Below are 19,255 nucleotides of genomic sequence, written 5' to 3'. Positions count from 1 at the left end.
GCTAGCAAGTGAGATGAGTGCAATTGTGCGGTAGTTTGAACATTCTTTGGCATTGCCCTTCTTTGGGATTGGAATGAAAACTGACTTTTTCCAGTCCTGTGGCCACTGCTGAGTTTTCCAAATTTGCTGCCATACTGAGTGCAGCACTTTAACAGCATCATCTTTTTCATATTTGAAATAGCTCAACTGGAATTCCATCACCTGTTGGACTGAAGATGGTACTCATGCATAAATACAGCAAAAACTGGAAATGATTTTCAGTTATCAAATACCTCTGCATTGATGCAAGTGATAGCATTTCTGTAAACTGAGGTCACTGTAATTCAAAAGTAGAAGAGCATGGAGAATTTCTGGATGTCACTCATTTGGATGTTTTAAGAATTCTCTTTCAAGAATTACCCCGTTGTCCTGCTTATTGTTTGACACAAAGAACAAAAAAGAACACACTCTATTTTGTTGGAACTCAAATGAAGAAATTTATCTCCTTCTTTAGAAGAGGGGTGTGCAGAATGATAACACATGTGATTTTTGTAATTCCTCAGACATGGGTACCTAATCATACAGAAAATGTCTATTAACGACGAATAATAGTGACCAGGATCACTGAGTATTTTCTGTGTGCCAAGGCCCTGTGCTAAGTCCTCTGTTACAGGTACCAATTGGATCCCAACAGGCTTGGATGAAAATGCATTAATTTCATTTTCAGATGAAAACACTGTGGCCCAGTAGTTAAGTGATGTAGTTACTCACACACCTTCAGTTCTACAACTTAGGATTGATCAAGTTAGGGTTTGAACCCAGATCTGTTAGAATCATGTGTTGGCTTGATTAATCATTCACTATCTTACATTTCTTGCCTTCTATTTTTTTAAGATTTTCAATATGATGGTTTTATACATAAGTATGTGTATGTGTGTGTGTATATACTCACACTATGAAATGATTCAGTTCAGTTCAGTCGGTCAGTCGTTTCTGACTCTTTGTGACCCCCATGGACTGCTGCACGCCAGGCCTCCCTGTCCATCACCAATTCCCAGAGTTTACTCAAACTCATGTCCATTGAGTCGGTGATGCCATCCAACCATCTCATCCTCTGTCATCCCCTTCTCCTCCCACCTTCAATCTTTCCCAGCATCAGGATCTTTTCCAATGAGTTGATTTATGGCCTATCCAATATTGTTTTTTATGGCATCAAACTTTACTTCCATCACCAGTCACATCCACAACTGGGCGTTGATTTTCGCTTTGGCTCTGTCTCTTCATTCTTTCTGGAGTTACTTCTCCAGTCTTCTCCAGTAGCATATTGGGCACCTACTGACCTGGGGAGTTTATCCTTCTGTGTCATATCTTTTTGCCTCCTCATACTGTTCATGGGGTTCTCAAGGCAAGGATACTGAAGTGGTTTGCCATTCCCTTCTCCAGTGGACCACGTTTAGTCACAACTCTCGACTGTGACCTGTCTGTCTTGGGCAACCATGGCATCAGCTCATAGTTTCATTGAGTTAGACAGGGCTGTGGTCCATGTGATCAGTTTGATTAGTTTTCTGTGATTGTGGTTTTCATTCTATTTGCCCTCTGATAAGGATAAGAAGTGATTACCACAATCAAATTAATTAATACATTTATCACTGTCACATTGATACCATTTTTGTGTTTGTGGTGAGAACACTTAAGATCTAGTCTCAGCATATTCATGCATATACCATATTATTAACTATTGTTACCATGCAGTAAATTAGATGCCTGGAACTTACTCATATTATAACTGTAAATTGGTAAATTTTGGCTTATATTCTTTTTGAAATGCTGTAAAACCTGCCTTTTCCGGTTAGTTTGAATAATGTTTTGATTTTAAGAACTTTTAAGTGTTTATCTATTTTTACAATTCAACATTCTGGACTATATTTCAAGACTCCTGTACATCTAGGTTTCAAAGTTCATCACACAGCTGGATATTGCCATGTTTGTGTTAAAACAGTGAAATCCACTTTCCACTCTTCGCCTCTTTTCTCTCTTCAAAATATCCTCATTCTGAGTATATACATATGAGCATAAAAACCTTTTCATAGCAGTTTAACTAGTGTTTCCTGTATAGATTATAAGCATATCATTTAGCTGTATTTTTAGAAAACAACATGTTTTTTAAAAATCGATGGAAAACACTTAAGTGGATAAATGGGAATCAAGCCATTCAGGAGTGGGCATTGTAATTGTATAATAGCTCTTGAAGAAAAATGTTCACCTAAGGTCTGCTTTTTAGGTTGAAAGGAAGATTTCCAAGTTGAAATACATTAATCACCATAAAACAGAACCCCTACTCTCAAATATTCTAAACAATGGAAAATATGGAGTCACATCTTTATAATGAGTTTTGGTAATTGTGGCAGAAAGAAAATCATTAGGTGATTGAAGAGAAAAATGAACCTAGGCTGAAAATCTAGTATATATTAAAAATAGAGAAAAACCTAAAGTAGAAGAATAAAGTTAAGCCAAAGCCTTCGTGTCACTTTTTTTTTCCCGAAAGTCTTATATCTGTTTCTTTTTGGAAGCGTATTTTAGAAGATTTACTTTACTTTTTTGAACTACTTCTCAGAATTCGACCCATCTGGGGTCGAAGGAGCTGAGTGACTGCACATCTCTGAGTCTCGGTTTGTTGTTGTTTAGGCTCTAAGTTGTGTTCAACTCTGTGACCGCATGGACTATAACCCGCCAGGCTCCTCTGTCCATGGGATGTCCCAGGCAAGAATACTGGAGTGGGTTGCCATTTCTTCCTCCAGGGAAAGAACTCAGTTTTTTAGAGCAGTTTAGGTTTACAACAAAATTGAGAGTATGGTAAACAGATTTCCCATGTACCCCTGTCCCTACAAATGTACCCCTCCTCCATTATCAACATCATTCACCAAAATGGTCCATTCCTTTTTTTTTTTTACCAACAGTGAAACTACATCAACACATCATGACCATCCACAGTTCACAGAATATATTATGGTTTACTTGTAAAGACATATATCCAGCATTATAAAAGCATGCAAAATATTTGCTCTGAGAATCCTTGTGCTCTGCCTATTTCTCTCTTACCCCCAACTCCCCATGGATCTCTTTTATGTCTCCATAGTTTTCTTTTCCAAAATGACATATAGTTGAAAGCAAACAGCTTTTTCAGATAGGCTTCTTTCACTTAGCCATATGAATTTGAGATTCTTCTATGTTTTTTCCATGGCTTAATACGCCATTTCTTTTCCAGGCTGAATAATATTCCATTATCTGGATAGACCACAGTTTCTCTGTTCACCTACTAAAGGATGTCTTAATTTGCTTCAAAGATTTGGTACTTAGGAAGTAAATGCTGTAAACATCCATGTGCAGGCTTTTTTTTTTTTTTTTAAACATAAGTTTTCAGTTTCTTTGGGTAAATAGTACAGAGCATGATCATGTGGTAGGAATTATGTTTAGTTTTGTAAAAAACTGCTAAGTTTTCTTCCCAGTTGGCTGTACATTTTTACGTTCTCACCAGCAATGAATGAGATCTGTTGCTTCATATCTTTGCCAGCATTTGGTGTCAGTGTTCTGGATTTTAACTAGTCAGATAGGTATGTGGTAGAACCTCATTGTTGTTTTTGCATTTCCCTAATGATATTTTAATTTGTGTTTTCCCTGATGTCATATGATGTGGGGCATCTTTTGGCTTATTTGCAATGTGTGTATCTTCTCTGGAGAGATACCTGTTAAGCTCTTTGGGTCATTTTTTTGAGTTGTTTGTTTTCTTGTTGTTGAGTTCTGGGTTCTTTGTATATTTTGAGTAACTGTACTCTGTTGGATGTGTCTTTTGCAAATATTTTCTTCCAGTCTGTAGCTTGTCTTTTAATTTACCTTATCATTATTTTTTTCCTTCCAACTTTATTGAGATATAATTGACATACAACATTGTGTAATTTTAAGGTGTACACATGGGCTTCCCTGGTGGCTCAGATGATAAAGAATCTGCCTGCCTTGAAGGGACCCAGGTTTGATCCTTGGGTTGGGAAGATTTCCTGGAGAAGGGAATGGCTACCCACTTCAGTTTTTTTGCCTGGAGAATCCCATGGACAGAGGAGCCTGGTGGACTACAGTCCATGGGGTTGCAAAGAGTCAGATGCAACTGAGTGAGTAACACATACACAGCATACAAGGTCTACACATGTTAATTTGATACACTTATATATTTCATTATGACCACCGCCAGAGTGTTAGCTAACACCTCCATCATATCACATAATTATCACTTCTGTTTTTGTGGTAAGAACACTCAAGATCTGGTTTCGTAGCAACTCTAAATTTTATTGCACAGTATTGTCATCTCTAATCACAATGTTGTACATCAAAATTTATTTATCTTTTCACTGGAAGTTTGTACCCTTTGACCATCATCTCCTAATTTTTTCCACTCCAGCCCCTGCTAACCACCATTCTTTTTGTTGCTATGCTTTTTGTAGATTCCACATATAAGTGTTACAAACAGTATTCATCTTTGACTTATTTCACTTACTGTAACAGCCTTAAGACTACCCATACTGTCCCAAATCCCATCTTTCTCATGGCTGAATAATATTCCATTATTATGTTATATGATACATATGATATCATATCACATCTTCTCTATCCATTCACTCATTGATAGGTAGTTGTATCCATATCTTAGCTATCTTGAATAATGTTGCAATAAACATAGAGTGCAGGTAACTCTTGGATATTCTATTTTCACTTCCTTTGGATACATACCCAGAAGTGGGATTGCTGAATAATATGATAGTCCTATTTTTAATTGTTTCAGGAACCTCCACACAGGTGTGAAATGATATTTCCTTTTAGTTTTCATTTGCATTTTCTTGGTGATTAGTGATGTTGCACATCTAATCATGTATGTTTTGGTCATTTGTATGTCTCCTAAGTTAAAATGTCTATTCAGTTCCTCTGCCTATTTAAAAATCAGATTGTTTTTTGTTATTGGTTTCTATTAGTTCTTTTTATTTTAGATATTAGACCCTTATCAGATATATGGTTTGCAATTCCTCTGTTTCTTTTGCTGTACACAAGTTTTCTAACTTAATGTAATCCCACGTGCTGCCTTTTTCCTTGTGCTTTTGGTGTCATACCTAAACAGTCATTGCCAAAAACTGTGTCAATGAGATATTTCCCTGTTTTCTTTTAGGAGTTCTGTGGTTTCAGGTCTCTTGCTGCTAAGGCACTTCAGTCGTGTCTGACCCTATGCAACCCCATAGACGGCAGCCCACCAGGCTCCCCTGTCCCTGGGATTCTCCAGGCGAGAACACTGGAGTGGGTTGCCATTTCCTTCTCCAATTCATGAAAGTGAAAAGTGAAAGTGAAGTCGCTCTGTCGTGATTGACTCCTAGTGACCCCATGGACTGCAGCCTACCAGCCTCCCCTGTCCATGGGATTTTCCAGGCAAGAGTACTGGAGTGGGTTGCCATTGCCTTCTCCAGGTCTCTTGTTTATGTCTTTAATTCATTCTGAGCAATATATAATAGAGTCCAGTTTCATTTTTCTACATGTGATTACCCAGGTTCCTGACATCATTTACCTTGGACCTGGGGTAGCTCCTCTCAGCTGCCACCCCTGACCTTGGATGCGGGGTAGCTCCTGGAATGTGAAGTCAAGTGGGCCTTAGGAAGCAGCACTACGAACAAAGCTAGTGGAGGTGATGGAATTCCAGTTGAGCTATTTCAAATCCTAAAAGATGATGCTGTGAAAGTGCTGCATTCAATATGTCAACAAATTTGGAAAACTCAGCAGTGGCCACAGGACTAGAAAAGGTCAGTTTTCATTCTAGTCCCTAAGAAAGGCAATGCCAAAGAATGCTCAAACTACTGCACAATTGCACTCATCTCACACGCTAGTAAAGTAATGCTCAAAATTCTCCAAGCCAGTCTTCAGCAATATGTGAACTGTGAACTTCCAGATGTTTAAGCCGGTTTTAGAAAAGGCAGAGGAACCAGAGATCAAATTGCCAACATCCTCTGGATCATCGAAAAAGCAAGAAAGTTCCAGAAAAACATCTGTTTCTGCTTTATTGACTATGCTAAAGCCTTTGACAGTGTGGATCACAATAAACTGTGGAAAATTCTTCAGGAGATGGGAATACCAGACCACCTGACCTGCCTCTTGAGAAACTTATATGCAGGTCAGGAGGCAACAGTTAGAACTGGACATGGAACAACAGACTGGTTACAAATAGGAAAAGGAGTACATCAAGGCTACATATTGTCACCCTGATTATTTAACTTATATAAAGAGTACATCATGAGAAACTCTGGACTGGAAGAAGCACAAGCTGGAATCAAGATTGCCAGGAGAAATATCAATAACCTCAGATATTCAGATGACACCACCCTTATGGCAGAAAGTGAAGAGGAACTAAAGAGCCTCTTGATGACGGTGAAAGAGGAGAGTGAAAAAGCTGGCTTAAAGCTCAACATTAAGAAAATGAAGATCATGGCATCCAGTCCCATCACTTCATGGCAAATAGATGGGGAAACAGTGGAAACAGTGGCTGACTTTATTTTTGGGAGCTCCAAAATCACTGCAGATGGTGATTTTGCAGCCATGAAATTAAAAGGCACTTACTCCTTGGAAGGGAAGTTATGGGCAACCTCGTGGGCTGCTGTCTATGGGGTCGCACAGAGTCAGACATGACTGAAGCAACTTAGCAGCAGCAGCAGACAGCATATTAAAAAGCAGAGACATTACTTTGCCAACAAAGGTCCATCTAGTCAAGGCTATGGTTTTTCCTGTAGTCATGTATGGATGTGAGAGTTGGTCTGTGAAGAAAGCTGAGCACCGAAGAATTGATGCTTTTGAACTGTGGTTTTGGAGAAGACTGTTGAGAGTCCCTTGGATTGCAAGGAGATCCAACCAGTCCATCCTAAAGGAGATCAGTCCTGGGTGTGCATTGGAAGGACTGATGCTGAAGCTGAAACTCCAATCCTTTGGCCACCTGATGTGAAGAGCTGACTCATTTAAAAAGACCCTGATGCTGGGAAAGATTGAGGGCAGGAGGAGAAGAGGACGACAGAGGATGAGATGGTTGGATGGCATCTCTGACTCAATGGACATGTGTTTGGGTAGACTCTGGCAGTTGGTGATGGACAGGGAGGCCTGGCATGCTGCGGTTCATGGGGTTGCAAAAAGTCGGACATGACTGAGAACTGAAATGAACTGAACATCATTAATGAAGAGACTATCACAGATGGCATTTGTTGAAGAGTTCCCTTGTCAAGGGCTTCCCTTGTGGCTCAGCTGGTAAAGAATCCCTTGTAAAATATTGGTTGACCATATATGTGAGTATTTATTTCTTTGCTCTTAATTCTGTTCCATTAATCTCTGTTTTAATGCCAGTGCCATACAGTTCTGGTTACTGTAGCTTCATAGTGTGCTTTCGCATCAGGAAATGTAATGTCTCCAGCTTTGTTCATCTTTCTCAGGATTGCTTTAGCTATTCAGGGGTATGGTACCATACAAGTATTAGGATTATTTTTTTCTGTTTCTGTAAAAAATACCATTGGAATTTTGTTAAGGATTGCATTAAATTTATAGATGACTTTGGGTAGTATCCTATGGACAGAGGAGCCTGGTGGGATATAGTTAACGGGGTTGTAAAGAGTCAGACATGACTGAGCAACCAACAGTTTGGGTGGTATGGCTATTTTAATAATGTTCTATGAGCTATGAGTATTGGGTATCTTTCCATTTTTTTGTTTCTCTTTAACTGTTTTATCAGAGTCTTGTAATTTTCAGCGTACAAATCTTTCCCCTCCTTGGTTAAATTTATCCTTAATATTGTTTTTGGATGCATCCTTTTAAAATAGTGGATTCTCTGTTAATATAGTGTAACCCACAAAATCTATTAATGTATACTTAAAAAGTTGAAAAGGGTATTTATTCAGTGAAATAAATAAATGCTGAATGTCAATACTTACAAACCTGTTAAAGAAAATATATCTGAGTATTTTCTTCTGTTTTGGGAGTGTGTCACTATTCTTTTTAAAATTTATTTATTTTTAATTGAAGGATAATTGCTTTACAGTATTGCATTGGTTTCTACCAAATATCAGCATGAATCTTACAAACCTATTAAAGAAAATACATCTCTGAGCATTTTCATTTTACAGACAGAGTAGTCTTAGAAAAAATTGTTCTAGTATATGTAAAATGATTAGTTTTAGCATATTAACTAGTGGTTTAAGATTGTCTTAAACCACTAAGCTGAATACTTACTATATATGATGTTTATTTTTTCTCTTGTACCATCTACTTAGCACAGCTTTAAATTCCACCTTCCCACACCTTCTCAGCTTCTAACATATGTCAGTTCACAAAGAAAACCATGGTCAGGAACAGACTGATATCTAAACCCTCAATATTCAGACACCACATTTAGTGAAACACCTACATTCTCACCAATTCATTGATCCTTTAACCAGGTCAAGATGGAAAAAGCATCCCTCCGTTTGGCTGTCAATAATTTTTCTTCCCATTTTCTTAAAAATCTTACCTCCCTCTCTAATGGTACTTCTCTAGGTGCATTTAAAGACTTTCTATCTTGAAAACAATAACAGAAACAAAGTAGCTATCCCACATCCTATTTTAACTGCTACCTCAGCTTATAAATTTGTGCAGGTGGTAATCTAAATTGGGATCCATTTTCCCAATTTCCATTTACTCCTCAGCCAATTTTATGCCAATTTTTGAAGTTACCAGTCACTTGGAAGCTTTTAACCATTAAATCCAAGGGCAAAATATACAGGGAAGTTGTTGGTTCCTTTCTTGTTTAAAATCTTGACGTCATTCAGTACCTTTGGCCACTCCTTCCTTAGTCTAGAAACTCTTCTTTGGTGTTTGCTGCTGCTAAGTCGCTTCAGCTAAGTCACTTCAGTCGTGTCCAACTCTGTGCGACCCTATAGACAAGCACCCCATCAGGCTCCTCTGTCCATGGGATTCTCCAGGCAAGAATACTGGAGTGGGTTGTTATTTCCTTCTCTAATGCATGCATGCATGCTAAGTTGCTTCAGTTGTGTCTGACTCTGTGCGACCCCATGGATAAGCAGCCCATCAGGCTCCTCTGTCCACAGGACTCTCCAGGCAAGAATCCTGGAGTAGGTTGTTATTTCCTTCTCCAATGCATGCATGCATGCTAGGTTGCTTCATTCGGGTCTGACTCTGTGCGACCCCATAGACGGCAGCCCACCAGGCTCCTCCATCCACAGGATTCTCTAGGCAAGAACACTGGAGTGGGTTGCTATTTCCTTCTCCGTCCTTGGTGTTTAAGACACTGCAATTTCTTAATACTCTTTGTAGGATATGGTTGTTCAATCTCAATCTCTTTAATGAATGAAGTGATATTTGCATTCTTTAGTTATTTTTTCTTTCTACTAATATTTAAATATCTACCTAGTAAGCAATTTTCCAGGCTGTCTGGTATATAAATTCTTAAAGTGTCAGAACAATTTATCCCTCTCTCCCACCTTCCTTCCCTCTGTCTTTTCTTCTCACTTCCCCACCTCTCTCCCTTCCCTCTTCCTTCCTTCCTTTATTATTATTATTTTTTTTCTCTCTCACCTGACAGTCTGCCTAAAGTAACTGACTTAAAATCTGACATTCAGGATTATGTAAGTACCTCAGTGTACTATATTTTTCCTGTAATGTGATGTATTATTTCAGAGCTTTTATATACATATTAACATTGGCAAGGTGGTAGATGTTTGAAGAAATAGCAGCCCCAAAGTGGAAAAACTAAAGTTATATCCTTGTGCCTATAAGGATATATATATATTTTTGCTTCTTCCATAGTTTTAGGACAGGTATTTACATTGTTAAAAGATGATAAAATGCTATTTTAAAAGACTGCATTTTCTAGAAAAGGACTGATATGCAAAGCTATTAAGCTATTTTATTTTAATGGTCTTAAAAACAATAAAAGAAGCACACTTTTAGAATAAAATATTGAGGAATTGGTTATTTCTATCTTTCAAAAACTAAGGTGAACTATTTTAAATTAAAATTTTTAATGTATTAAAAATTATTTATTAACTCTACCAATGCCCCCGCCATAAGCAGAAATACACTCAGTATCTTGAGATGTTTGCTCTTAAAAACAGAGATGGTTACATAGAACACTCCATAAAGACATAGGCATGTCTTTCAAAGACTTCAATATAACAAAGACTTATAATAAATTCCACTAGAATGAGCTACCCAGGGATAACTTAATATATTTAATGAGTTAAAAAAATGTGTGGTATCTAATAGTTATAAGCTTTTTAACAAAAAAGAACTAATATTGAGAGAAAAAATATAAGGATATTTCATTTGAGAAATGAGCTATATCTGAGATAAGAGGAGACTAATTTTTAAAATATTAAAATTTTGAATGGTTCCAAGAATCCAGCCAATGATCACTTTTCTCAAGGTGAGACTCTCGTGTACTACTTACATAAAATAAAGACACACATTCTCAGGAAAGTTAGAATCTGCTTATTTTGAACATCCAAACAAATTAATATGGTGGTTAAATGTATTATTTAGTTTTATGGAGAGAAATACAAATTCCCTGGTGTCTCAGACAGTAAAGAATCTGCTTGCAATGCAGGAGGCCTGAGTTCGATCCCTGGGTCAGAAAGATCCCCTGGAGAAGGGCATGGCAACGCACTGCAGTACTCTGCCTGGAGAATTCCATGGACAGAGGAACCTGGTGGGCTATAGTCCATGGGGTCGCAAAGAGTCAGACACAACTAAGCGACTAACGCTTTCTTTCTCTACTTTCTAAACGTATTATTTAATTTCTGTGAATAGAAATACAACTTATCAAATTGTTACCTAATTTTTAATGAAAAGTTCTTCCCCAGTATATTTTTACAGTGATTATCCTGATGCAAGCTGTCCCCTACCTTCCAGTTAAAGCATTTAATAGTTGAATGTCTTGAGGAAAAACAGTAGAATCTCACTAATGAGATTCAACTCCCAGGAAGTTAAAAAGTGATAAAATTGATAATTAGTCTATAAATAGGGAAATTTTATGATTTATAGCTTTAATATTCTTAAAAATTAAAAACTGAATTAAACACCAAATATAAAAAAAAATTTACCTGATATACCTCTCTGAATGCCTGAATGTGCCATATTTTCCCTATAACATGCTAGATAAGTTCACATTACTTGCATGACTTTTAGGAAAATTAAAATAAGTGATTTGACTGTTGAGAAGCATTTTATGATGATTATGCAAGGAAAAGAATAAAAAATTCTGCTGTTCACTTTGATGGCTTCTTATCAACTTCCTTGAAGAATTTCTCATGAGAAATATGAACTCCCAGGTTTTCCTGTCTTGGTGAAGGGGCCTGTACCAGCTGTGTAGCTACCGTCTGAGGGTGGTAAAGCCCTCTCTGAATCCAAATTACTGGCAAGCTTTTGAACCTTGATTTTTAAACTTATAAACTAAAATGCTTATTTATTTCATCTGTCACTGAATGGAAGCTTTCAGACAGAATCCTCGCTGATAGAAATAGGGTGGTTCTTCTTCATGATTTTGGATTGTGTTATTTTTCCTCGCGATTGGAAACACAGCCAGTCAAGCTTAGGATTCATCACTTGTGGCATGACTCACCATTTCCATTTTTGTCTCAGTTATCTCCAAAACAATACCTTCATTTTCTATTTTCTGGTCATTTTTTTATGAAGTAAAGGCAAAGCACAATCAAACATTATTACGATTGCTCTATTATCGCAGCATAGACAAGGTATATTGTTTGTGAGACTACAGCCATGCAAAGCAAGGAGGCAGATAGCCCCATTGTTCAATAGCTTGAAGTATTTGTTCGCCAGCCTGTGATATATAGGTCATAATTTAGCAAAGGAGAGAAAATTTAAGAGTGTGCATGTGTAAGGTTGTATGTGGCATGCGTGTTGGATATGTGAAAAGTTCATTTTAGGTGGTAAAGTATATATCATAGATGCAAATTGATTTCTGTTTTAGAAGATCTTTGGTTAAGGGCCTCTGTCTTCTTTTCTGTACATATGACTTTGAATAGATTGGTGCTCAGAATGTTTATTTGATGTGATTGTTCAGTTGCTCAGTCGTGTCTGACTCTTTGTGACCCCATGGGCTGCAACACGCCAGGCTTCCCTGTCCTTCACTATCTCCTGGAGTTTGTTCAAAGTCATGTCCATTGTATTAGTGATGCCATCCAGCCAGCTCATGCTTTGTCATCCCCTTCTCCTCCTGTCTTCAGTCTTTCCCGGCATCAGGGTCTTTTTCCAATGAGTTGCCTCTTCACATTAGGTGGCCAAACTGCTGGAGCTTCAGCTTCAACATCAGTCCTTCCAATGAATATTTAGTGTTGATTTTCATATGTCTTATTAAATGAATGAGTGAATGAATGACTGAATGGTTGGCTACTTTGCTGAAATGCCAGGTTATTAGGACACTCAATAACTTAGTAAGATAGGCAGCCATGTTAAATTTAGAAAATGCAAAGGGAATTATAACTGAGTATGTACAGACGGAGTATAGACGGGTAATAGAGGTTTTTTAGGAGAGAATTGGGTGTATTAGAAAGAGCATGTTGCAGCGATGCACATCTGTATTCAGATCCTGTTTTATGACATTTGAAGCATTGAGAGTGTCAGTTATGTATATGCTTTTCTCATTTGTCAAACTGAACCTTAGTTTTCTCATTTGTAAAATGGGAATAGTTTTGTTTTTCTCACTAGGTTTTGTGTATAAACCTAGATCAGAGCTTCACATTTGGTAACTGCTCAGAAATTCAAGTTTTTAAGAAAAATTTCATTTGAGAACTCGTACTTGTTTTTGCTTCTGACGTCTAGGACCTAGTGCTCCAAAGTTACTCTGCAAGTTCAAAAGTTAACATTGGCTCAGTTTCCTGATTTCTTTTTGAAATACAGCCAGTGATATTGTCTTGCTTGTGGGAGTTTGATAGAAACAATCCAGGCCACCAACAATCTCCATGGTGGCTTATTGCTTCTTGGCTCACATGTAACTCTGATTGATGAGTAGGGTTTCAGCAGGTGCAGAATTTGGCTACACTCTTTTGGCTGGAAATGCACTAGTGCCCTGCTTCAGAATGAGTATTAATGTTGATTCAAAATGCAATTCAAGTGATCACTGTTGGGTTTTGACGTTCCTAGAGGATATGGGCCAGAATTACCCTACTTATGATTCTTTTTCCTTTATGTGAGCCTAATAGATGAAATTAACAGCAGCTGTTCTGTAAAGATTTCTAGGTATATAGATGAAAAATCTGTAGTTCTGGGATTCTCTGTTTTGACTGCATCAGTTCATGACATTCAGTTCACAATTTGAGGCACATTCCTTTATGATAAATGATGGAGTGTCAGGATGGTAATCATGAGTTATCAGTTATTTATCATTATCAGTTGGTCCACATGGCACCAAAAATGTGCCTAAATTTGTTGCCTGGTGCCGGCTTGTTTGTTACTGTTTATAAAGCTTCTGTTTGTTTTGAGATTTCCCTGTGATAAACTTTAATTTACTCATTCCTGAGGGTTTTATATTATGAGGACCTTAAACCAAGGAAAATGGTTTTTAACCTAGTTAATATAACACACTAATTTGTTGTACAGAAATTACTGAAGCAGTATTATAAAAATTTAAAATTATATGGTTACCTATTGTACTAATAGGGGCAGTTAAATAGTGTTAAATTGCTTAGAAAGAGTCACAAGATCCAAAATGGCAATGCATGCAAACCTGCAATTTATTGCAGGAAAAAGTGGTGAAATACTGCAGCAGGATTTAATCAAGGACATGCATCACATCCAAAGACTGTTGGCTCAAGAGAGGGCAGGTGCCAGCTCTGATTGCCTTCCTTAGTAATGGCCATACTAAATGCACTTCTCTCAGAAAAGGAACCACAAACAGTGCACAAAATTCCTTGGAGCCAGGAAGCCACAAATGGAGTCTGAGCCCAGATGAGTCTGCTGGTCATGGAGACAGATTTTTTGCTCTATAATCAATGTCCTAAGAAGTGTCTCATGGAGACCAGATGCAGATCATCAATTTCACTGTTACCAAGAAACAATCTTGACATAATAGACCAAACCTCCCCAAACTCTTTGAACCCGTGGTTATAAAGCAGCACTGTGAATCAGTCCATGTCATGCCTTCACCAGGTGTCAGTTCTGTAGGGTCTTCTCTAATTTTAGTAGCAGAGCTGAGGCCCATTCCAGGTCTGTTGGAATTAGTCCTCACAGCATATCGTTTTTGAAACAAGTTTAAGAAAAACTAATTCTAAGTAATGATGGCAGGTTGAACATGTGCACTGACTTTCACTCTTTCTGAAATCTTGTTAAAATTATAGTAACTGTTCTTTAAAGGTATAAACCCACAAGGACCAAAAAAAAAGAAGAGACAACAGTAACGTAATTTTGGAAACCAAAAACGTGGATGGGCAGGTGGTAGCTGACCTAGCAGTCCTCAAAACATTCAGTCCTAAAGTAATTGCACAGAAAGCCAAGAAACTACATAGCTAATTTTATAGATCTCCAAAAGGCTTCAATTGGTGCTAAGAGGTACTCCTGGAAATAAGTGTGAAAGTGAAAAGTGAAGTTTCTCAGTCGTGTCTGACTCTTTGCGACCCCGTGGACTGTAGCCCACCAGGCTCCTCCGTCCATGGGATTCTCCAGGCAAGAATACTGGAGTGGGTTGCCATTTCCTTCTCCAGGGGATCTTCCCGACCCAGGGATTGAACCCGGGTCTCCTGCATTGGAGGCTGATGCTTTAACCTCTGAGCCACCAGGGAAGCCAAGATAATAATAGGCTGGGAAGTGTGAAGCAGAGCTAAAACCAGGAGAACTAATTGCATTTCTGTTTAAGTTCAATCCTCAGATCTCCTATTGCTTTCTGTCTTCCACAGTGCTGTAGATTTACAATTTTATAATCTGAAAGTCACTGTTAGATTGGAGTTTGAATCATGAGCCCAAGGGGCCTTCCTCGATCTCAAATAGCTAGTTAATAACCGTGGCTTTATTAGAACTAGGTTCTGAATTTCTTGCTATCTACATTGAAACTACTTGCTAACCCAGAATGATTCTGCAAGAGAATGCTTTGGATCAATAGGTATATCCTCTGGTTAACAGGATATACAACTCAAGATATGGAACCAGACCATGTGAGAAATAATGTATTGGTGGTTTGTAGAATGCACTAGTTTAGATTTAGAAGGCAAGAAGAGAAATCACTTACATTATTGTAGTATTTCAGGGAAGAAGTGGACTAGGCTGGCCCAAACTGTAGTGAAGTTACTGGGAATGGAAGTTTGAGGACATATTGAAAAGATATAAAAACGACCTCCCTTCATAGGGTTGTGTTTCATGGCATTGGGAAATCTTCCTCTTTAGGTTTAAGGAGCTTTTTATTTTATCTTTATAGTGTAAGGTCATTGTACTTTTGTCTCATCATTTTCTTAGTTTCCAGATAACAGCTTACTAAAACTTTTATTCAGGTGCTTATTTTTATTTTATTACTACATCAGTTAGCATTAGTTATTATATTATAATTGACTACAGTTGAGAACATGACCCTATTTATATTGGATAATAAACATAATACAGTGCAATTCAACAAGTATTATACCTACTTACTATGATTAGTCTACTAGTGATACTCAAAAATGACATATACACTATGTACTAAAGAACTTAATGATAATGTGGATCATTTGATATTGACTGTCTTTATGATTAGTGTGGATGGATAACTAACCATCTGGTATCTCCTCCTAATCTTCCTCAAAGAGGAATAATATGGTGGAAAGTAAAGGGACTCTATTCGCTTTTAAATAGTCCCTGCAAGGTGATTTCACCATGCTTTATTATTCATTATATTAAAGACAGTTCATGAAGCATGAAGCAGTCATTTCTGTAGTTTTAAAAGAGGTCACGAGCTGATTCATTCAGGTTTGTAATTCCCTCTGAAACCATCTTTGAGCCAAAGATATTTGAAGATATATTTCTATAGCTACAGATACACACACACACACATATACACACTAACATAGAAATATTTTCTACTATTATTTGGATACTTATTGAAGGAAGAGGATGTTAAACAGCAATAAAAAGAAGTTTGCAGTCCTTCAGTTAAAGATGATAGTATAGCTTCTCTTCTTTAAGGAAAAGGATGGTATTTTAGGGTGCTATTCTTTATGAGGAATTTTAAACTTTATAATACAGATGAAATATGGTGAATAAGGTGACTACAGAGATATTTTAACAATTGAGAATACTTTAGCATAACCAATAGTTTATTTGTACAGATTCATCTGGAATCATGTTTTAAGAATTTATGTCATAGACATAAGATTGCTGTACTTTGATGGTGGCAAAGTTCTTTTCTGAGGTCAGTTTTCCCTGAATTTCCAAGTACTTGTATTCTGTAATTTTATTTTTTCCTTTCTTTCTTAATATTTGTCCTTTGTTCATAGTCTTGCTTCATTTCTCAGATTTTCTGCTGAAGCTCTCCTCCTTTATATTTCAACTTGAGGTGTAATTTTTGGCTTTGCTTACATGGTTGGGTCTCTAGGTTAAGCTCCATTCTCTTTAGAAGCTTAAAATACTTCCTTTTATGTTTTAGTTCTTGGCCTGCTTTCTTCAAAATGTTCTCAAAAGGAAAAAATAGCAGCATACTTTATTCTAACAAAGTACACTGGCTTATCTGTTCTTCCAGTGACCACAGGTATATTTTTGACCATCTATTCACTTAATTAAGAAGTCTGATTTGTTTAAGGATAACCACTTCTTAATATACTATCCACCTTCCCCATCTTGACATCTGAGAAGTGTCCATAGATAAACATTTTCAACTTTGCCTACAGTAATTTATATGTTGTAAAATATAGGTATAAAAGAAAGCATACAATTCTGGTTTGTTTTCAATAAGTATAGTTCAGTGCTACATTGATTTTTAGAAATCATCTAATGATTTAACACATTCATTTTAGAGATGAGAAAATAAAAGACCTAGGGTACTTGGAATTTTATCCAAGTTTCCCAGCTAGACGGTTGCAAATTTTAATTTATTTGTTAGTTTTTTGGTGATTACATTGTTGGGAGAAAAATAAAAATGCTTTGGTTAAAAAAAAAACAAAAAAACACCTAGATATTCTTCCTGCTTTATTGCTAATTCTCGCCTTATCTCAGTTATGTTTGCCAGGTAATGGACTGTTTACTAATCAGTCATCCCTTGGTATCAGCAAAAGGATTGGTTCCAGGGCCACCCCCTCAACCTTCCCAGGGTATACCAGAACCTGAAGATCCTTAAGTCCCTTTTATAAATGCAGTAGTATTTGCATATAACCTATGCACGTGTCCCCATATACTTTAAAATCATTTCTAGATTATAATAGTTAACACAATAAAAATGCTGTGTAGATAGTTACCATCATGTGGCAAATTCAAGTTTTGTTTTTTGAAACTTTCTGAACTATTTTTTCTCAAATATTTTCTATCTGCCTTTGGTTTAATCTATAGAAGTTGAACCCACAGATATGGAGGGCCTACTGTATCTTGTTGATAGGAACCCCAGAGGAAAACCTGATGGAGTTTATTCTGCTTCCACAAATTTACGGCTCTAGTGACTTGCAGATTGAAGTAGTTTTCTGCATGTCAACTTGGATCCACGGTTTTGGACCATCTAAGATCTATTCAAGTAAGCATCTTGAAGTAGAGTCTTAAACATTACATACATTTTCCTCCTCCTTTTAAAGGGTGGAAATTGGGATTCATGCTTGGTAAGGAGGTTAGGATTTTTTCCAAAAAACATGTTTACCACTGAGAAGGCACTTGCTCTAATACTCATCAACAAAGGTACTGATCATTCTAAATAATTACTTGGCATTCAAATTAATCTCTGAAAGATGTTGCTACTGTGGTAATTTGAGCTCAGTGTTCAGTCAACTAGGGCATTCTTACATAAAAGTAGGTTAGTTTAGCAAGGCAAGCTGATGATTTTTCTCCATTCAGTTCCTTGTTAGGTACTTGACAGTTGATTGTGGATTATTTTGTCCAGTTCTTTTTACAGGTGCGGAAGTTAAGCTAGATGACTCCATTTCCTGGGCCCTTTCTTTGTCTCCTTTAAAATACAGATGCTTTTTGGTAATTCTTTTAAAATGTTTTTGTTGTTGTTGTTGTTGTTAGCTCTTTACCAGTCTACCATAACGTCTGTAACCTGGAAGATATAGGCTCTGTAATAATTTTTATTTGTCTTAAATCACTTAGTGATATACAATAATTTTAAAGGTTTGAAGCCTTTTCTCTCAAGGATCCATAGCCAATTGTAACCTCAGCTTGTAGCCACAATTGAGGGTGAGTTCTGCCTGGAAATCCCTTCGCCATCCAGTAGGGCTAGGTGGGCACAGTTCCCCTCCAGCTCTCTCGGTTTTCTTCCCTCCTTGGCTCCCTGTCCTTCTGCCACAGGTAGGATTAGGATGCAGAGAAGCCAGGGCTGGTTAGAACAGGATCAGCATGTTGAACAGCAGCAGCGTTACATGAGGGCTGGTATAAAACTCTAGTTGAAGGTGAACTTGTCCTTTAATTTTAACTGAAAAATACCTTCAATACAGGAAAGTCATAGGATATCATTTCTGTGGCTTCCTATAATGCAGGTCTTACCAGGGGATATAGGTAATATGCTGTGAGGATTGGAGTTTATAAAGTCATTTCTAGAGAGTCTCTTTCTCTCATCCATTCCTTTGCTACACTTTTTAAACACCCATGTATACACATACACCCACATGCACACCACACTCACTCACATATGCGTACATGCACACACACACACACACTCTGCAATAAAAACCTTTCCCAAAATACATTTCCTTTTGTGAAGAAATATCTGACCAGCTGGGTTTCCTGTATAATTTATTTTCTTGTAATAACTTTAGCATGTGGGGTATATAATTAATTCTTTCAGGCCGCCGCAATAGACTTGAGTATTCATTTGGTAGCTGTGATCCTAACAATTTAAAAAATAACAAAGAATGTACCTCCTTTAGTTTCAAATGTCCTCTACTTTGAGTAAGTTATTACTAGAGACAATGTTGTCAGTGCATAGTTGCTGCATGGGATGTCAGTATTTAAATTTGAACTTTAGCTAATAATAGCCATGGAAAACTAATATGCCTTTGTATTTGATGACGTTTTAGCACTTACTATGAAAAAAAGCCTG

At 37.3% G+C, this 19,255-nt stretch overlaps 1 protein-coding gene across 5 annotated transcripts in view; it reads left to right on the top strand.

The window, feature by feature from the left end:
• The window catches only part of B3GALT1 (beta-1,3-galactosyltransferase 1), a 619,500-nt gene that overhangs the window by 44,460 nt on the left and 555,785 nt on the right, over positions 1-19,255 (top strand). For 4 of the 5 annotated variants that reach the window (XR_011569376.1, XR_011569375.1, XR_011569372.1 and 1 more), the window contains exon 1: positions 1-19,255. This exon is cut by the window's left edge; it is cut by the window's right edge. The exons of the other annotated variant lie outside the window; for it this stretch is intronic. The gene's annotated coding sequence lies outside the window, so the exon portion shown is untranslated. 5 annotated transcript variants of the gene reach the window in all.

The sequence above is a fragment of the Bos indicus genome, chromosome 2 (assembly GCF_029378745.1).
Source record: "Bos indicus isolate NIAB-ARS_2022 breed Sahiwal x Tharparkar chromosome 2, NIAB-ARS_B.indTharparkar_mat_pri_1.0, whole genome shotgun sequence".
Classification (NCBI taxonomy): Eukaryota; Metazoa; Chordata; class Mammalia; order Artiodactyla; family Bovidae; genus Bos; species Bos indicus.
The sequence above is the reverse complement of the archived record's forward strand: the minus strand, read 5'-3'. Positions and strand labels throughout refer to the sequence as shown.